Below are 7,879 nucleotides of genomic sequence, written 5' to 3'. Positions count from 1 at the left end.
AAGGAGAAAATAGAATACGCTATACCTAACGTGAAAAGTAATATTTTTTTGATACAAATCTCTACAGTAAATACATACATACATACATATATTTATTTGAATTCATCACACCGGTAAAAATTAAAAAAAAATAACCTCACATTTTTTATATCTTCCTACATGCATATTTACTTATATGAATACATACATACATACATATACACAATACAATATAAACTTACAATAACAACTTATATACAAACAGCGATACAAATGCATATTCTATACAGCTACTTTGGTTACACAAATACTTACATAAGTATATACTATGTACTTGTATACATAAATACTCAGCTGGTAACAGAGCACATAAAAAACGATGGCATTTTTTCGAGACTTATTATATTGCATTAAATCTATTAGGGACTTTTTTTATGAAAATATTGTAGACGACTATATACTTATATTGTGAAGGAAAACTTAAGATTTTTGTATATTATGTATGTAATTTGTTAAGGCCTGGAGCAAGTTTTCATTTTGTTTTAAAATTTGGTAATACATTTTTTTTTTTGGTTTGGTGACTTTTTTCAATTCGGTTAGCAACGTACTATACGGTGTTAAGAGAAAAGGTTCCAGAGCATACCCGGCATCGCCTAATAACCACGAATTGCGTTCATAAAAGAATTTCTTACATTGCTTATTTTCCAAATAAAGCCGTCATGTCTAAATGAGAAATTAATTTTACAAAAATTTTTTCATATAAAATTAAGTCATTTTGACAATCCACAATCATCGCATTAATACAAAAAATTTCGTTTCTGTTAATAAAGAAGACCCGTCTTGTGGTAGAGAGAACTTTTGACGGCTCTTCTCTTTTGCTCAGACATTAACAATTTCATCCTCCGCTCCATAAGGGTATTCAATTTTGTATTCACCTTGAAGAGGGTGCTTCTTCCCAAAGCGATATTCGAGTCAATTCTTACAGATCTTTGATACCGTCCTTCGGCGAGAAATCGAAGCGTTACCCCCAGCTTCAACACTGCGGGAATGAGAAACGCTGTTTGAAATGGCGTAAGTGAAGTGGAAAGAGGTCTAAGGAAATTCTTAGTTGGGCATTAAAATAGGGCAGTCGGCATCCAATTAAATTTTTAAACAGAGCTGCCCGTCTAACCTCACCTAAGCTATTTAAAATAATTATATAAGATTATCTAAAACCTTTTTTTAAAGAATGAGAAGACCTAATAAAATCGTTTGATAAGTATAAACTTATCCAGTTTTTTAACAGAAAGAGGAGTCTTTTAAAGCTTTAAAAATGCGATTATTTCAAAAAAACTTAATCTATGCGTGCGTGCATTTTCTTAAATATATTCATACCAAAACATTTTTTTTCGATTTTTTTTTTTTTAATTGAAACATAGTTCTTATTTATTATATATTTATTTCTTTAATTAATATTTTAAACATTTAATAGCCAAAGTAGTTTTATTATGAGTTTATTAGCGTGAAGGAAGGCTAATGGCGCCAAATATACATAACTAGAGAATGCCAATTTTGCTCATTATATAAGTATTTATTGGAAAAGCAAAAGGATAGTAATGTCGCATTTTTAGAAAAAAAAATAAAAAATACCGTTAACATACTTTTTTGAAGTGTTTATTCTTGTTTACTCTAAAATTCGCGCATTGCTCAAATATCGACTTACATTAAAATCAAGGCAATGAAACCACAGCAATTATGAAAATTTAATCAACATTTCAGAAGAAAACAAAAAAATATGAAGTGAGGAAAAAACTTCCGCAAAATATAAAAGGCAATTTAGCGATTTTAAAAATTAATTGTGCGTAAATTAAATCGTTGAGTTGTGGCGAAATGAAATTTTAGCAATGCAAAAGATAAATGAATGATAAATTATACAAATTGCTAAACAATAAAAATGTACAAAATATTTTGTAAAATATAAAATTTAAAATAAATACTGGAAAAGACAAAATAAAAAAATTTACGCAATAAGATAAACTTTATTCTTGTGTATCAATTTTATATTCGCTTAATTAAAAAAGGTGTAATTAATAAACAGGATAATAGAAGCGACGATAGGATAAAAATATTGGAAAAGAAGCAGGCATAAGGATATGTACATGCATATGTGTACATTAGGGTGCCTCACCAAAAAAAAATTTCTGTTGCAATTCCACCGGAAAAAATTGGTTATATTTTAGACTTCCGTCAAGATTTTTCTGAAAAATATTAGGATTTGCGTGAGCTGAACTGATTTAAAAATACCTCCAAAAATGTCATTATTTTGATTCCGTTGATGAAATTTGAAAAAATATTCTTATGCCTTCTTCTAAGGGCAGTGTCACACGATAGATACATTTGTACAGATTTGTAAATTTTTTTCATAGGGCTATTGGTACAAAATATAACAATTAGAATGACAATTTTTTATGTAGTATTGAAAAATTTGAACAAATTGTTTTTCGTGATTGGGATAAATAAAAATATTTGTGAATTAATACCATTTGGATACGATTTGCACCAAAATTTGGGCAAATGCCTAATCATTAAGCTTAAACTTTGAAAAAAAATAAAAATTAAACATCTTTTATTTATAAAAAACTCTCAAGGTATGTACCTAAATCGGTCCTGTTCACGTAAATCTTAATAGTGTTCTAAAATATTTTGGCAGAAATCTCAAAATGTGCTAGATTTTATAATTCCGAGGGAAACCCCGTATCGATTTATTTATTCATTTTGTATTGCAAGTGATACAACCTAATGTATCGTACGTGCATTACAAAATCGAAAATGTATTTTCGCAGTGGATAACGTGAAAAGTAAAATATGTTCGTTTATACGTAGAACATGTACAAATATGTAGAAATCAGTCGCGATTGGGCAGAATAAAATACAAATGAAATGATTGTTTTAGTTTTGTACGTTAAAGTTATTTATTGAAGAGATCGTTGTTCTCTTACTTTTGTACTTAAAAAATCTTTTGTTTCGTTTGTAGATCGATATTTCATAAGGAAAGACCGTTTTGAAACAGGCAAATAGCGTATTCATTACAGAAGTAACTAAAAAGTTGCATATTATACATATATATATATATATATTATATAACAATATTATATATGAATTCTGTGTTAAGTGTTGTCGTACTCCTTGTAGTAGTTAAAAAAAACAATTAAATAGATATAGAGCATATATTCATTGAAAGTGAGGAGTAAAGTAATGTGAACACAAAAAAAAAATAAATTATGAATTCAAGTTAAAGACTTGCTAATTTAAATATAAAAACTATGTATATGTAGTAAATAGCGAAACAAAAAACAAAAAAAAAGAACTAATTAAATAAATAGCTAATGAATCTTAAAAGTTTAAATATTTAACACAATTTGCACTACTAATTTACATTGTTTTTAAGTTAAATCGGCAAAAATGTCAGGACTTGTGCTCACTTTAGACGTTTAGTAGCCACTCTTTAACAATTTTTATACATATATTTAGGTTAGACGCTAAAAAAATGTCAAGCAAATTTTCTTTTTGTAATTTCTATCTGTTCCAAATGCCAAATGAGTTTTATAGAAATAATTTCCTAGTAAACTAAGTACTAAGCTAAGCATAATTTATACTGGATGTTACTCAAATTTTATACGATGCGTATTTGCATAGTTTAAGTATCTATATACATACATATGTATGTAGTTACGTATATTTTTAATTTTTTTTTTATACAAATATTTTTATAGTACAGATTGTTGTGTGTAAACATTATCCTGTTTTTGTGTGTTCCTTAAAATCTCTGAAGAAACAGAAATAACGAAAATAATTAAATTAAGCAGTCTTCGTTCTATTTGTATGAAATGTAAATAAATTTTTTTTATTCAATGAACTTATGTAAAGGCTTTTAAAACGTTGGTGTATAAGCGGGATTTTTTATTAACTTGGTGTGAACATTTTTTTTTTATAACTAATGGTAAAACATAATTTTTAGTGCATACATACATACATAAATATTTATAAAGGCAATAAACCAAGTTGTAAAAAATTTGGTATTTCAAAAATGATGTAGACACGAACACGTTTGGATGTAAGCAGTTATCAAAATTTAAAAGGTCAAGAATTCTTTTGCTAAGCACAAATAATATTAAAAAATACATAATGAAATGTCGAAAAAGTCATATACATATAGCAGTTAAAATAGGTACTTAACGTAAAACACATAAAGCATTCATTATTTATTCATATTTTTATTTGAAGTACATAATTATTAATTAAAAAAAAAGCATAAAACAATTCATAAGAAAATGTTGAGATAACATATTTATGCATTAATATAATAAAATCATAAATAAGAAACAATGAAACTGTGAAGAATACATATAATAAATAAATAAAAAACAATTACTTACGAATATTTTTACCACAAAGCGTAGGCGAGGTAAAGGTAAGAAGAGTTGCTCCAATTTTAGCTTTGATTTGGTGGCAAGCTGTGTAAAAGTAACTTAATTGAATATTAATTATTACCATCTCGAGCGCTAATATGTATTTAAAACTGCACACCTTATACATCCGGGCTTTTTGATTTGTGCGCAATATTACAAAATAAGCACGCCACTGAAATACAGATTCATACATACATATGTATGTACATATGTAAATAACGTCTACATGCTTATGCAAACACAATTCATTTTATTTGCTTTTACTTGTAAATGCATTTATTTTATTTTTTTTCTGCACTTTCAGCAAGTACGCCCAATTGAGGCGATAGTGAGCAAAGCGCTTACCACTTTGATTCTTGTTGTTCACTGCTTACGCATAGTTTTATTCAACAAGCACCTTTTTACTTTCAAAGAAATTGCACTCACATTTCTTATTAACACTATTTCACTTCCGATAGGAAAACTTTGTGAATAAAGAATAAAGTATGCTTTTTAACACAATTTTCTGCGGTTACCACATCCGGCACGATTTTCTTATTCTACTCCTTCGAATATTCAAAAATGGCGCGTACCGAAAAGGAGGAACACAAAAAGTACTGTTCACTGCCTGATAATTTGTACAAATTATCTTTGCTGTGTGTTCAAAGCTGTTTGTCAAGATAAGCACATACATATTTATAGGAACTTAAAATTTTTATTTTTGTATGTATTAAATAAGAGGATGCCATTGCCTTTTTCTTTTTATATTCAAACCGAAAAAAAAGTTCGCACACCATTTTCAAAAGAGTTTTCTAGTTAGAGAATATAGTCATGAAGAAAAAAATATTTGCATTAATTGAAGATAAATACTGTGAATTGATTTAAGCAAAAAATCTGCCTATTTTTTTTTAGTCGTGCCCCTTTTGAAGATAATGCGCGAAATATAATAATTGAAAAAAGTCCAAAATCGATATATTCTGGACAGCCTTTTACGTGTGTACAAATAAATACATACATATGTATGTTACTGCGCCATTAATAGAAATCAAAACCCAAGCAGATATTAACAATATATATGTATGTAATAATAAAAAAGTAAGTGCGCCTGGGCCACACTGTAGAATTGAAACTTACGTTAGTTATCTATCTATACATACACACATCTGCCTTTGCTTAAGGTTATATTTTTTCGCCTTTTTTCTATCAATGTAGATAGATCCCCACTGTTCGTTTTAATAACATTCATGTTATTCTGTTTTCCTTTATCTTCATTTTTATCTTTATACTCTATCGATAATAAAATCGATTAATTCGATAAATATTTCAATAGCAACATCGATAATACCATTGGTAGCTAAATCGATCAAAATATCGATAACAAAATCGATAAATATCTATAAAAAATTGATAAAAATCGATAACAAAATTGATAATTATAGATAACAAAATCTATGAATATCGACAACAAAAGTGGTAAATATCGATAACAAAATCGATAAATATCGATAACAAAATCGATAAATATCGATAACAAAACTGATAAAAATATCGATTATTTTATCGATAAGTCTCGAGAATCCCGAAAATCTCTAAAATCCCAAAATAGTTCCCAGATTGAGTCTCTGTATCTCCCTATATCCTTTCCTCTTTAACTACTTCTATTTTAATCTTCCCCTATCTTCACCTTTGCTTTTATCGGTATCCTCATCCTCCTCTTTGTCATTAATTTATGTTTATCATTCAGACATATTCCCCTTCACATTTGCCCTTTTATATATAAGTAAGGTTTTTAAGTTTACCTTGGTCTTCATTTTTGCCTTTATCTTTACGTATCTTTGTTTTTGTTGTTATTTTTACCTTTGCCTTTATCCTTTTCTTCATTTGTGTACGTAGTCACCTTTACTTTCATTCTTGTATTGGTCTTTTTCTAAGTGTTATTCTTTCACCTTTTATTAGCAAATTTTTGTTAAATTAATACCACATGCATACACACAAGAAGCACTTGTTTCAGCACCAACCATTTCCGTGGCACCATTTCCGTTGCATACACACAAGAAGTACTTGTTTTAGCCGCAACTATTTCCATTGCCCCATTTCCGTTGCATCAGTTCCGTTGCATCATTTCCGTTGCAACATTTCCGTGTGCAATTTCCGCTGAATTTGCCAATTTACTCCCAACCAACCAACCGCCGCTAAAGAAGTTTCACTTCAATAAGTAATATTAATAACCGAGCTTTCAAATTTTAATAGATGTTACTTTTTCGATTAGCACATGCGTTATCTGTTTCTTAAAAAAACTAACTGACTTGACAATTAATTGCAAAAAAAAATATCATTTTTAAATATGCACGGTAAATGCTCCCACGTGATCACACACGCTTCACGGAAGGGCATGACTACTCTCGGGTTAAATAAAGGCCAGCCTTCGAGTGTACTTCTGTCATGAAAAGGCTTCTCAACCATGTGCCTTGCTGTGGGCCTCTAAATTTCTCTAACAACATTAAGGAGGAAGCTTGAAAAAACACTTAGGGCCGGTTGTTCGATGTCTGATTAGCACAAATTGGAGGTAGGAGCTACGGTTGAAAACAACTACTGCTTTAACGATCACATGTTATATGCATGATGTCGAAATAGTCGATAATGATGTTCTGGTGATAACCAGAGAATGAACAACCGGCCATTAGAAAAAATATTTTTTGTGTGCTTTTATCGTCACCTTCAATAAATATATGAGGCCTTGAGGGCCAGAGTTGCCCAACTAACATTTCAAAAAGGTTGAGGTGCACTACTAGAATCGAAACAGTAATATCCCAAGGCAATGAACTTTCTAGTAAACTACCGCATTTAATTTTTATAGATCCTTCTTTCTCATATTATTAAATTTTCTTTGTAAATAGGCTCCTCTAGTCCTCATTCCTCATATGTAAAAAGCTCTATTTGATAAATTAAAAATTTTACAAAAGAAGCAAAAGTGTTGTTTAAATTTGTATAGGAAATGCTTACAGAACTGTTTTAAATATGCTATTAGGTCTCATCCATGTGTATACATACTTATGTGGGGGCCAATAAACGGAATATTTATGAAAGTGTATTTATGAAAAAACCTTTTGTGTTGAAAATGACAATATCTGCGTAACTCATTGCTGAGTTCTTTGTTCTGCCATTTTTTAATGCAAAGATCAAGTTAATTACATAATATCAGCGTTTTGCACTGATTTTCACCATTTGAAGTAAGCACTGTCAGGTATTTATACAAAATCTTAAATAAAAATCGCAGCTTAATTAAGAGCATAAAACATTAGCAGTATTCACCAAATTGAGCAAGTGGCCAGGCAATATTGCAAAACACCAAATGAGCTCAAACAACAGTCGTTGCTAATATTTAAAAAGTTGCCAAAAATGTACTTTTCATAATTTCGTTTAACTTAGGGTTTACACCGGACAATAATGTCAAAATGATGTGTTTGTTGTAA

This window comes from Rhagoletis pomonella, unplaced genomic scaffold (assembly GCF_013731165.1).
Source record: "Rhagoletis pomonella isolate Grant_MI unplaced genomic scaffold, Rhpom_1.0 Rhpom_scaffold_00002, whole genome shotgun sequence".
In the NCBI taxonomy this organism is placed as follows: Eukaryota; Metazoa; Arthropoda; class Insecta; order Diptera; family Tephritidae; genus Rhagoletis; species Rhagoletis pomonella.
This window is presented reverse-complemented; position numbering follows the sequence as displayed.